General features: G+C 37.3%; 1 pseudogene; it reads left to right on the top strand.

Annotated features, from left to right (window-relative positions):
• Positions 1 to 2,447: 2,447 nt before the first annotated feature.
• LOC147447810 (uncharacterized) lies at positions 2,448 to 4,897 on the top strand (annotated as a pseudogene).
• Positions 4,898 to 13,695: the final 8,798 nt, after the last annotated feature.

The following is a 13,695-nucleotide window of genomic DNA, read 5'->3' as shown; positions in this document are numbered from 1 at the left end:
ATTATGTGAGGAGATGTACATCTTTCTCGTAAGATACTCCTTCTTCCTCTCAATCTACTCTCATACCCTGCTAGCTCTCACCATCTTCGAAGGTGTGTGAGGTCTTGGGTCTGAGAACGGGGATAATTAAAGTTGTGTTTTTTAAGTGTTTTGCTTAGTGCATGAAGATTTCATCTTCATTGCACTAGCTAGTCTTGAAGGAACACAAAGAATTGTATTGTACAATGTCTCTCTTGATGGGAGAAACCATAATACAAAGCCTTTTGGAGGGGGGACCGGCTCCATGCAAATCCGATCCTCAACTGTTGTCAATAGCTTAATTTCTCTCTCTTTTGAAAGTATTGTCGATGCTATCTAACTAGGTGTTATGCTTTTTGTTGCTCTCTCCACCCAAGCACTCTTGTAATTCTCATTAGGAATCTATTCTAATGAAATGCCCACTATGTTCATGCTAATTTCCGCTACACATAAGTTATTAGGCCATTAAATGTTACAATCATGCTCCGTACCTACTGATCCATGGCCAATGAGAGTCCCAAGCTCTAGCACTCTTATTGGAGACTTCCATTAGTGCAAATAGGAGAGTTCCATATCTGCTTTGCACTAGGCCTGATGTTGCTGTTGTTGATTGGGGTTCGGTTGAAGTGTGTTATTCCAGGGCTTTTGCCGGCGAAACCCCTGTGGGATGTAGAATGGTGAGGATGTAGAATCATGAGGAGGGCTGAGAATGGTGAGAATCAGCGCCATGCCAGGGGTTTTGCTGGCGAAACCCTTGTGAGAATTTAGATGCTGTATGGAAGAGAGCATGCATGCGTGCGTGCGCATGCACACACACACACACATACCCACCCTACATACACATAAATGGTGAGGCTGGATACAAAGCCCGAGTCTGCAAAAAGGGATGTCAGATTTGATTAAAATGCATGTTCTTAAGTTTTGAATTTTAAATTTGGCATCTTGTTTTGAAGAATTTTTAAATGTATGTAAGTTTTCTTATTTTTGTTGATACTCGTTAATTTCTTCTTTATGAAAGGCTTCTAGCTTTGGAAAGAGGGAAAAAGGTTCACCCAAAGTCATATGCAAGAAGAGGAAATCTGTTTGCTAGCAACGAGGGTAGCGAGAAGTCACTTGATAAAGCTGAAAATGCTCAGGCTAATCAAAAAATAGAAGACATTCAGGATGATCAAGGAGATAAAGAGGCCACCAATGATAAGGATGTAGATGGGGGTATCAAGGACAATGAGAAGGTGACAGGTGACAAAGCGGTTGAGGAGGTCATCCCACAAGCTATTATCAAGTCTCAAGGCTCCGAGTTTATAGATAGTTTAACCCTGAATATAGGATGTATAACCCCTATGATTCCTCTTTGTAGTTGTTTGATAAATGAGAGAGTACGAGAGCCTAGAAGGGACCCTTATCTACTTAAGAAGGTTTTTGAAGGAGAAGGGTACCTTAAGATGAAAGGTATGTTCATCTTATCGATAAATCTTCTAGATGGTTCAGCTAGAGATGTTAATGAGGACATTACAAAAACTTGGGACAAGTATTGGCATATGGTTACCAAAGAGTTTGAGGATGAGCTTGGATGGAGGGCATAAGCGAGGTCTCACGTAATGACAAGAAGAAACATGTGAGGGTTTTGGCACAATTTATCGTCCCTACCCAGCAAGAGGAGTTAATATTAATTGATGCTCTTCAGAGATTGAACATGTAAGTCTTATTTTCATTTGTACATTGAATTTTTCTTTGTCTTTGTTTTAATGATACGTCTTGAGGTAAATTTTTATGGTTTATTGTTTATGTAGAGTGAATGAAGAAGCAATCATTAAGATCAACCTCAAAGACTACTTGTATCATACAAGTACCGTTTGTTCTTTAGATGGGTCAAGTCATTGAAAATTTTAATGAGGATGAATGAGTGTTAATGGAGAAAGCAAGGGCTCAAGAAGCACAATCAAGAAAGAGGGTTTGGTATCCTCGTACTCAGTCTATCCTTGGTCCCGTGGTTTATGGGGTATGTACTTAAATTGTTAAGATTTGGTAAGATCCTCATAATCTTTTTGATTCTTGATACATTTTATTGAAATGGTGTGTGCAGAATAAATGGAAGTCTAATTTAAAGGTAGCATTAAATAAGATACCTCTTACTTTGTCACAAGATGAGCGTGTGAGGGCTAAGATTCAAGCAAAGAGGAATTTTGTTAAAGCTTACAATAGACGCATGACTTGGGTGAGTACTACACTCTTTGTAAAATATAATAAAAAGATTTTTTGTTTATTTTGTTTGGTTATTGTAGAATCTATTCGTGGTGAATCTTGCTAATGGAGAAGAATGGTTTCTAATTTTAAGGAGTCTTCCTTTTGAGGATGACAAATTCAAGATTACAATAGAGAAACTCTAATCTATATCTTTTGCTACATGTTCTCAAGAGCTAAAGATAAAAATGCTAAAGCTTTTGGGAGCAGATGAGAACTTTCGCCAAAGTTTTGGAATGCCTTTGGGAGATCATTTCTATATCCCTTGGTTGGTCAAGGAAGTATGGATAGATCAAGTCTTCGAGGATGTAAGAAGGCTTTTACAACAGGTTGTAGATTCCACACATGGAGTTCACAAGGTGGTTTTGCCTTTAGATGTTCACTTGGAGTCATATTTTGAAGACTTGTTAGTAGATATAGAGGAATACTTTTTACGAATTTCAAAAGGAGATGAATGTGGCTACTCCACCATCAAAGCATGTGGAATTGAAAAATTCTTCTCGTTGATTGGTCTATAGGTAATTCCTATGTTATGCACTTTGCTAAAAGTGACTATTGTTGTATTATATAAGTTAGTTTTATTTAAGGTTTATGTAATCATATTGTTGTAGGTTCTTGATGTATCTCATAAGAAGTAAGAAGATCACTTGCATGCCTGACATATGTAAAGCATGGACAATTATGTGTCCTCCTACATAGAGTATGTACACCTCCACTATCTTCCGAGAGAACAATGATTCTGGTGGAGCCTTTCTTCTCATGGATTGGGAGCGTAAGCACACCCTTGGTGGATTGATATGAAGAAAGGTGAGTGTCTAAAAGAGGAGAAGGAGAATTATCTTCGTCAGGGTGAATGTAAGTCCGACTCAAGGTCATCAGGAGAGATGACTATTGAGCAAAGGAAGAAGATGGAGGAAGAGTTGAAAGCTCTCAAAGGAAAAGAAGATCAAGAAAGACAAGAGCAAGGCAAGAATTGTGGTGGCCGTCCACCATCAAGCAAGGGTGGAATGTCAATCAAGGGTAAGTATGTTAAATTGTTGATGGGAACAATATGTTCTGCTATTCTCTCTTTTGTTATGTCTTATGCTAATCATCATGGCATGGATTGATTTGAAAAAAAATGTGTAATTTTTTTGGCTATTGTTAGATACAAGAAACTTAGGAAGTTCTCATACCCAAAAGAATGTTGGAAAGGGAGATTTGGTTCATACACCTTTGGCTAGTTTCCATTCCATTCAAAAGAAAGGAGACATAAAACAGTCAAAGGTTTGGATTTATGATTACATTGAGCTTGGCAAGGAGTTCAGTACTGCTGCAAGAAATTTCAAGGATGGTTTTGTGGTGATGCGAGAGTTTTTTGTTGGCTTGGGTGAACATGAGAAGATAAGAAATGGAAAACCTAGTGCATGGAGTGCTGATCTTACTCTTATTGATCTTCCTACTGGTAAGAGAATTTTCAATGCTATCTGCATATACTTAACTCAAATTCTTAACACTCAAATACAATAATTTTTCTTGTAGGTGGGCTTATTCAATGTTTTGATGGCATTCCTACATGGAATGAGCTAACACATGACCATGTCAAGTTTTCATTGGTGGTTGCATCTACAGTTATGGATGACATGGGTTGGGTGCTTGTTCTTTGTCCTAGCATTGCTCTTAGTCTTGTGGAGTGCTTGGCCACACGCATAGGCCTAGAGATGAATTGTAGGGGGATCATGGAGAGCTCTCAGCCATTTTCATCATGAACAAAGAATGGGCATACACAAAAGGTAATAAAACATATTTCAAAAAACATGAAAAATTCTTTAAAATAAATTTGATACATGCAAAATTAGCTCTTTTATGTGTTGTTTCCATGGCTATAATAGATGAATGTATTCTATGCTTTGGCATTTCACAAGGCTAGAAGTAATCCTTCATTTGATCATGAGAGTGCTCAAAAGGTTTGTGTGTCATTGTTTATTATTCAATGTGATTGTTTTTGCACTAAAATTCTTAAATGTTCATGCATAGTTGCCTCATTTTCTTGTATGGTAGTAGGTGGGAAGAGTCTTGCAACAAGATCTCTCAATGGAGATTATTAGTCACTACTTGCCATTATCTGCTCGCAAATGCCAAGAGTGGTGGGTGGAGAGGCATGTTAGAAAGGAGTGTTTCCCATATGCTATTGTTTGTAGAGTCCTTGTGCCCTAAAATAGGTACATGTTTGGAGCTTGGTGGTGGTACAGGGCCTTTATTAAAGGCGGCTATGCACACTTCTCATGGTTGCTTGGTCGTGGAGAGTGATCTAGAGATATGTAAGGGATACTTGTCTCCTTTTGTACAAGAGTACTATTGTGCTCCGCAAGTTGCCGAGCTTGGAGATAGTGATGATAGCATTGATGATGTGGGGAATTATTCGGTTGTTAATGATGTGCCTTCAGAGTAGTGAGTTTGCTTTATTCATTATTTTGTAGCACCTAATGTTTAATTTTTATGACATTATTATCTCATTGTGATTGATAGTGAGCTACCCTGCTATGCAGAGGCAATGGCAAGGCACATGGAGACCGCCTATTCATATGACCAATCACTTGTGCACAAGAGGCAAAGGTGAAGCTGTATCTTCATTGATGACCACACAGATTTGGAGTAGTCTTCTTTAGAGTGGATCTTATTTTGCATGATCACTTAGCTTCTTTTTTTGTGTGTCTAGTTCTTGACTAATGATCATATAAGTTTGGTACAATTTAGAGCATGGTAGCTTAGTGAATTGTCATTATTTTCTTGCCGATGTGACGATTAGGTTTTGTTGTCTAATATACAATTGAGTGTTGCATTTCAGTCGATTGGGATTGAGTATGTTCTCAAAGATATTGACAATATCTTGTAGCCTCCATGCACTAGTCATGTCAGATACATCCCACGGATTGACAATTATGTACGTGGTTCTTGAGATATCTAACAATAAGATAGAGGGAGGCTTGGAAGCTTAATATAAATTTGGCACCGTTGTCGGGGATGAGGCGAACTAAACTAGAGAACAACCAGTTCTTGGATATCACTGTCCATCACTCCCTATGGGTTTACCTAGAGAAAAACATTACCTTTTAAAAATTGTATAGTTGAGGCGTGTCATCTTCAACTATGCAGAGGTTACTTGGGAGTAGTTGTACTTGATGAGAACCCTTTAAGCATAGATTAGGTTGTTTTTAAGTGGTTGATGAGTTAAACTATGTCAGAATCCAAAAGTTGACACTTATTTCATAAAACACACAAAAAAAGTGTATGTGGACACTTTCCACTACCCATGTTGTCTTTTGATTAAGAGTAGGTTAAGTAGTCATCACAGAGGATTTTCGATCTATCTCACTCTCTAAGGGATCATCAGTGAGCTGTTCTTTGAATTTTCAAAGTTCAGGTTTTAAACTCCTAAGGTAAGTCCAAGAGGGCACTAAATAGTGATGTAGATCAAAAACTGATCTTACAGAAGCTATAGGAGCACAGTGGTAAGATAAAACAAGCATTAGAGAAAAAAATTAAAGTTTGCAAAAATAGAGATAATTATCTCCTGTGTGAAATTTGCATGCAAGTTTGATTTTTTAAAACCAAACGTGCTTGAAATACATTGCAAAATACTTGATTAGCTTTAAATTTTCACAAAAAATGCAATTTTAGGCCATTAGATAATAATCATTTTTTAAAGAGTCTTAAATTGAGCTTTGGTCAATGTTTTCTTACGAAGGTAAAGTATAAGAAGTTTGTGAAGGTTCAAATGCTAGATCTTCTTCCATCTCTGATCAATTGGTAAGTGAAGATATATACATCAAAACTAATCCAATTTTGTTGAACCTTCTTGAAGGGCCTAAAAACCTTGTATTAATTGTGGGAACTATCAAAAGTTGAAAATCTTGCAAATTTGAGCACAGATAATAATTGTTCTTACTATCTCCAAGTTCAAAATTGTAAAATGCACATCAATTGAGCATACCACATATTAGACCATTGTGTATTGGGCTTATGATTCAAATTTAGTGATATTTGGAGCTATTGAGTGCTATTTATGACAAATTTTCATTGGACATCAGCATCAGGTACAAAAGGCGGCTTAAAACTTGAAAATTCATCCAAACCTTGTGAAACTTGTCAAGTGATCTATTCATAGTATGAAACTTGGAAAAATTCTTCATTTGATACCAAAGGATAATAATCATGCTTATTATCTTCCAAGCCAGAACAAGAGATTTTTGATTTTTTTTGAAGGGCTTTTGACATATGATAACAAAAGAGTGTATGCGTCAAGTTTCAAGTGGATTGGATCAGTAGTTTTGACTGAAATGGACACTTGTTTTGTATTAGAGTTTACAAACTACCAAAACCTTTGAAAATTTGTACAAAACTTCTTGATTTTTTTTGAAAATTGATTTATAGCTCTTTGACCACATCCTCAACAATTGGGTATCATCAAAAAGTGCAAAAAAGTTCTTTTCTAGATTAGTACATAATAATTGCATTTATGATTGCGTGCTAGTCAAAGAAGCAATCTTTAAAATTTTCTCATTGCCAAGGGTAGAACACCTATTCCACAGATAGCTTGCAAAATTTGGAGTCATTTGGACATTGTTTGCTACTAGAAACAGAGTGTTCAAAGATTGAATGTTGCCAATTGGTCTTTGGCTATTTCTTCAATTTGGGATTGAAAATTTTGACCATCATTAATTGTACATGTTTCCAAGTGATAGACTAATTAGCAGACTATTTGGTTATGTAGGACTTGATGAAGTCGAGCAAAGACTAGGATATATTTCAAAAAGGAGAATTGTGACAACCGAATAAAGTTGGCATTGAATCAAACGGTCAGGTGTCTAATTTTATTAAGCATTGTCAACTTTTATGTACCTTAGATCAACATGTACTAGCAAATTAGGGTTTTAGCCCAAGAAGATCTTAATGAGCAGTACGTGGTTTGAGTTGATGACCATAGTATTGAGTTTGAAGAGGAAGTTATAGACAACAAGCAAGAAACCTTCTACATGGATAAATACAAAACACAATACTTGAGAATTTTTTAATCTTGAAATTGTAGATAAATGGGGATTAGAACTTGATACACTTATTCTAGACATGGCTACCAAGGAGGGACCACTATTACTTGAGCTTCAAATTTATGACCAGGTAGAAATCAAACCTCTAAAGTGTATTCTGACTGATAACCCACAACTAGGAGTCTATTGATGGAAGGAAAAAAATGGTAGAGACTTGTTGTGGATAGCCCATGCCAAACCAAGACAATTAATACCTTTGAAGATCATGTATATTTTCAAGATTAGGAAGAAAAAATCAATAAAACTTTTTGTGCACCTCTTTAGGGATGTTTTCAACAATAATTTTTTTATGATGACACCTAAGTGTCAAAGTTGACAATGCAGAAGCGTCCGTACCAAGGGGGAGAGAGAGAGAGAGAGAGAGAGAGAGAGAGAGAGAGAGAGAGAGAGAGAGAGAGAGAGAGAGAGAGAGAGAGAGAGAGAGACTTTTGAACCAACAAACCTTGGAAATGAATTAGATAGTTAATTTACAATGGGGACAATGGGTTGCATATATAATCACCCATGAAAATTTCCCTACCCAAGACTTGACAAATTAAGTTGCATTGCATGTATATTACACAATGTATGTAATACGCTTTGAACGGACGTATTATACAACACCTATCTTTATTCGACCATATTATACGGTGCTACATCAGCAAAAACATAATCTCATATAATTTCTTAGAAATTTGATTAAAATACATTTTGATCGAAATGTAGTTCTTTATATACATGAAAACCAATTGTTTTCCTCATTCTATTTGAGCTCTCTTCCCCCTTGTGAGAAGAGTGCTTCAATCTCATCTTTACGTGATCTTTAAAACATAAAAAAAAACTATTTATAAATTTTGTAATCAATTATAAATTTAAGTTAAAAGTTAAATCTTAGGGTAAAAAGTTAAATTAATTAAATGTAGATTTAAGTGTTTTTTCAGGTTATGGAGTTTTGAGTTAAAATTTACCTGCTTTGTGTGAAGTATATCTCACACTCGGAGGTACATTAAGTAGAGTAGTTAGTGATTGCTTGCCTTGTGTAGAGGAAACTCACAATTGGAAGTGATTTAGGCCCAATTTAGGATAGTTAAAGTTAGCAGTTACTTGCTTTGTGTTGAACTATGTTCACACCTAGAAGTAACTTAAGTTAGATAGTTAAAATTAGTGGTTACTTGCTTTGTGTTGAACTATGTTCACACCTGGAAGTAACTTACACTAGATTTGTATAATGGTTGTCTGTCATGTGTAGAGTAATACTCACACTAGAGGCAATTTACATAGATTAAATAATAATCTCTTCTTTGTGTAGAGGTATTCTCACACCTAGAAGAGATTTAGATAAGTAGTGAATTATGATTGCCTACCATGTTTAGAGTTACAATCACACTTGGAGAGGTAATTTAGGTAGGATATTTAAAGATATCTTGCTTTGGAAACATGGCAGCTTTCAAAAACCCCCCTAGAGGTATTGAAGAAAAATTTCCTGAGTGGGCGCTCCGGGAAAAGAGAGTACATCTTGAGGGGGAAAGAAAGGGTGGTCCCAAAATAATGGCTTAGGGACATGGAGATGACACTTGAGAATGATCAAAATTGTCCTTCGACCCCTACTTATAATCAAGGAGGGTTTCATTCATCGTTTGATGGGGCTTGTAGCTCTAATCACATCGCAAGCTCTACTAACATAAGCAAAAGTGAAGCATGGACTGGAGGAGAACTGTCACCTAGTGATTCTACTTTGCATCAAGCATTTGATAAACAATGGCTCCTTGAACTCCATCTTAAGTGGACGCAAGCATTTGTTGAATGTGGAACTCCTTTTAAGATCATTCAAAATCCTATCTTCAAAGATTCTTTAATGAGCACAGTGAAAAAGGGTTTTGTGGTACCTGATTATAATAAGTTGCAGAAAAAATATTTAGCTAAAGTGAAAGCTACATCAGAGAATATTTTTTAATGTGCACAACTCTTGATTATGTGCCACAGTTGGATGCACAATCGCTCTAAATGGTTAGAAATTTTTTATGAAGAAACCATTGATTAATGTGATGTTGATTTGTTCAAGAGGATCCATCTTTCTTAAAGCGACACTCTTTCTTAAAGCGACAGACACATCCCTAAAAGAGCATGAGCATTTGATCAAAAGAGCAAGGGGGCCTAAAAATGTGACATTCATTTTCACAAATAATGCATCTAACTACAAAGTAGCTAGAAAAGGAATTCTAGAGATTACATGGGTTTCATGTGCTGCCCACACTTTGAATCTGCTCTTGAAGGACTTTGGAAAAGTTCCTTCTATTAAGAAAACTCTTCTAAATGCAAAACAATTGGTGAAGTTTATAAGAGAGTATTTATTTTGTTACGCTCTGTTTAGAAAAAAGTCCCCAACCAAAAATTTACATATTTTATGTGACCCTTTTTGCGACAGCGTATTACATTCTCTCTACACTACGGCGGGTTAAAGCAGCCCTTGTTGAAACAATGACAAATAGAAGATGGGACATCTCACTTGATAAATATCCCAAGTATGAACCTGCTACTTCCAAATGCTCAGCTTGTAAACTCTCCTATTTTTTGGAGAAATATAGATAAAATTTTTACTGGCACAGAGCCATTCACTCGCCTGATATGATTAGTGGACAAAGAAGCCTCTATATTTGGATGGTGTACTGGTACATGCATGAAGCCTCTTGCAAATTAAAAGACTGTACATTGTATGAAAGAAGGAGAAAGCCATGATGATGTCGTTTGTCAAAAGACGATGGGAGCACCTGCATAATCCTTTACATGGAGCAGGGTTCATCTTCGATTCCAAGTTCTAGATGCACAATCAATCTTCAAGCAATGAAGTGATTAGTGATTTCAAGAAAGTGTGTGCCAAACTATTAGGCAATGTAGATGGAAAGGTGTCATACACATAGAAGATGGCCTATACTAGCAGAGAAGGAATGTTTGGGGATCCTTGGCACATAGATGCTATCAAAATGATGAATGCACCAGTTTGGTGGAAGGAGTATGGTGGAGAATAAGGGAAACCTCAACATGTGGTTGTGAGAGTATTGTCTGTTGCCACCTCAAGTGGTAGCTGTGAAAGAAACTTGCCTTCATTTACTTTCGTGCATACTAAAAACCAAAATTGATTAAGTCCAAAACAAGCTATGAACTTAGTGTATGTATTTTGTAACATGCGACTTATGCCTAAGCCATCAAAGTTAGCACACGTGCTATTGAAGAAAGTTGTAGACGCTTTCAAACACACGAAGAACTTGAAATTGAGCTCAACTTCGATAATGAAATGGAATGGAATCCGGAAGGCATTGATCCGGGATGTTCAAATGTCGAAGAAATTGATGACATGGTGCCTATGATTGAGGGGACAGATGAGCTATAAAGTTTGTACTATATTCACAACTAATGTGAAAATTGTGTGGAGTTTAGCTTCACAATCTCTCTCTCTCTCTCTCTCTCTCCATCTTCTTTCTATCATTGAGAGAGAGAGAGAGAGGGAGAGAGAATAAGACTTACACAATTTCAACAACATTCGACATGTTCATTTGTTCAAACATATAGAGATTTACATATCAAAAAGAGGTTTTAGTTACAAATCTTGAGATTTAAGATACAAAAGAGCTCATTATTGGTCATGAGATTTAATTTACATCATGGGCTTGCTCCCCTAGAAAATCAGATACGCAAAATTTTGAATTGCCAAATGAATCGCTTGGAGGAGCATTATACTCTTCAAATATAGGCCCATAGCTTGCCTTGTACCATGCCAACTTTCTTTCCAGCTCTACTATACGAGCACGCAGCATGGATGGGTTTCTCCTTGACTTGCTTCAGGCAATTACTTTAACACCTTTTTCAAGGAGGGTCTTCTTGATTGGCCTCATGGGAATGAATCTTCTTAGTCGGGCATGCTTTGTCGACACCTCCTATGGTGCCACAATCATTCCAATATACTTTGAGCCACTATACATAATATTTATAGCATTGTTGCACAACATAAATTGCCACTTGAGTATTATTTGGTGGCAATCTGGGGATAAATCTTGGACGCATATTTCTCATGAGTACAGTGTATAGAAAATTTGAAACTTTTAAAGGAGAAGATGCCTTAGCATTTCCACGGGGATAATAAATATGTGATCGAGCTTTTCAATTAGAGATTTTTTTAAAAATATAGAGCTTTTTGGGTTAGGAGCTTAAGTTCGCCTTTCATACTTAGTAAATGGTGTCTTTTGTGTAAAAATTATATCTCTTATGTGTGAGAGTGTGTGTTTGTGAGTGCATGACTAAAATCATGTTTAAATCATAGTTATGAAGAGACATGAATATATTCCACCAAAATAGTGAAACAAGATATAATAGGCATGGATAAGAGGGCATGAATAATATATTAGGACTAGACTATTTACGTAATGGGTATCATGAAACACATAATGATGTCATTGAGAATAAATTTATATAGAGAGAGAGACACACACTTATACAAGGTGGGATTTCTTTTGCTCCAATCCACTTTTGGACCACTTGGAAAAAAGACACTTATTATTAGCATGGAAGATTTGACCTAGCCGGTTTTGATTCAAAATGCACCTAGAAGCTTAGACTTAGTGTCCCAATACCCCTTCAATAGATAGAATGCAATTTTTATGCTTAAATCTTGAGTTATGTCTAATTAGTAGGAGGATTAGCAAAAAAAAATTTCATAGAACCATCATGAGAGACTTACGTTGTTGCATAGATCTTTCACTTGTGGTGGACACATAGAAGTAGACATCACTCCAAACGGACTATTCACAAGAGAGATACACACACCAAAATGTAGAGGAAAAGTATCTAATGTTTAGAGACAATGATGTATAATTCATTGTCTAAAAAGTTAAAGAGTTTTCATGAAATTTGGATTATATACTCTAGCCAAGGTTTAGAAATGATGATTTGCCTCAAACTTGGGGTAAAGTGGGACTAGAGATCACATCCGGGTAATAAACACTTACAATCTGGAAGCTCATTTCCTATACTACTAACTATACATTTTTGAATGAATAAAATAAAGTACAAGGTTTAGAGTTGATGGGATTTGTATTCATAAAGTTGGAATTATAACTTTTGGGCTCAAAATGATAGAAAGTAGTTATGTTATCTTGGGTGCTAAAGGACACAAAAAATCTAACAGGTGGAGTCAACAAAAGGAGGCCATTAGAGTGCGAGTAGAGTGGTTCACATCACTTGGGAAGTGGTGGACGGGCAAGCTTTGAGGGTGACTTGTAAATGTTTTTGCAGTGATTTTATGGTAACACGTTTGTCAATTTATGATTGCTTGATCTAGTATTTAGGTTTTGTATAGATGCTTCTAAGAGTGGACAAAACTAATCAGAACTCTACCCCATTGGAGCGCAATTATGGAGAAAAAAACGGTCTTAATGTGTTCATGCACATTTTGAGATCTCACCTTGGCAAGGTAAGTTATAAAAACTTTAAACACTATTTATATTTATGTTACTCTATGTGTTTGCATTTAGTTTTATTATTTAAACTTTTTTTATTGTCTCTTTTGTATTTGGACAATATAGCTCAATCACCATTAGAGCAAGATGATATCTCTTCACCAAGTCAAGATCGCGAGTGCGTTCAATGGAGCGGCAATATTTTTTTTGGGGGACCACCTCCCTAGCTCCCCTTCCTCTTCTCACCATGCATAAGCTTCCTCCTCTTCCCCTTATCCTATTTCTCAGTCTCCTCCAACATCCTCCCTATCCTTTACCTACATCCTCCATTTCCTCCTCTAGACATCCTCTCTTCCTCTACCTCCTTCTCCAATCACCCTCCCTCCCTCTCTCTTTCCTTCTTGCTCTCTAACCCCTATCCCTTCCTCCCTCTCTCACTCTTAGGTTCATCTGTGTGTGTGTGTGCGCGTGCGCACGCACTCGCCTTGCTCCATCCCTCCCTCCTCTCTCTCTCCTCTCCCTCTCCCTCCTTCCCCCCTCCTCTCCTCCTCTCTCTCTCACTCTAGGTCTTCTGTGTGTGTGTCTCCCCGCCCCCCCCGCTCTCGCTCTTTCTCCTGTCCTCCCTCCCTCCCTCTCTTCTCTCTCTCTCCCCCCCCCCCCCCCCCCCCCCCCCCCCCTTTCCCCCCCTCTCTCTCTCTCTCTCTCTCTCTCTCTCTCTCTCTCTCTCTCATCATGCCCTTGAGCCCAAGCTTCTTCTACAAATGCATTCTCATGTAGTAGCAACCCTCCCCTGCAAACCCATGCCCTCGAGCCCAAGTTTATTCTACAAATCCATTCTTGTACAACAATAGTCCATGCCCCTCCAACAGCCTTTGTTGATGATAGTTGACAATATCCCACCCAAGAGAACCCTACTTGGG

The sequence above is a fragment of the Adiantum capillus-veneris genome, chromosome 11 (genome assembly GCF_014529385.1).
Source record: "Adiantum capillus-veneris isolate H3 chromosome 11, ASM1452938v2, whole genome shotgun sequence".
Lineage (NCBI taxonomy): Eukaryota > Viridiplantae > Streptophyta > Polypodiopsida > Polypodiales > Pteridaceae > Adiantum > Adiantum capillus-veneris.
Note: the sequence above shows the minus strand (reverse complement) of the source record. Positions and strands in the feature narration are given on the sequence as shown.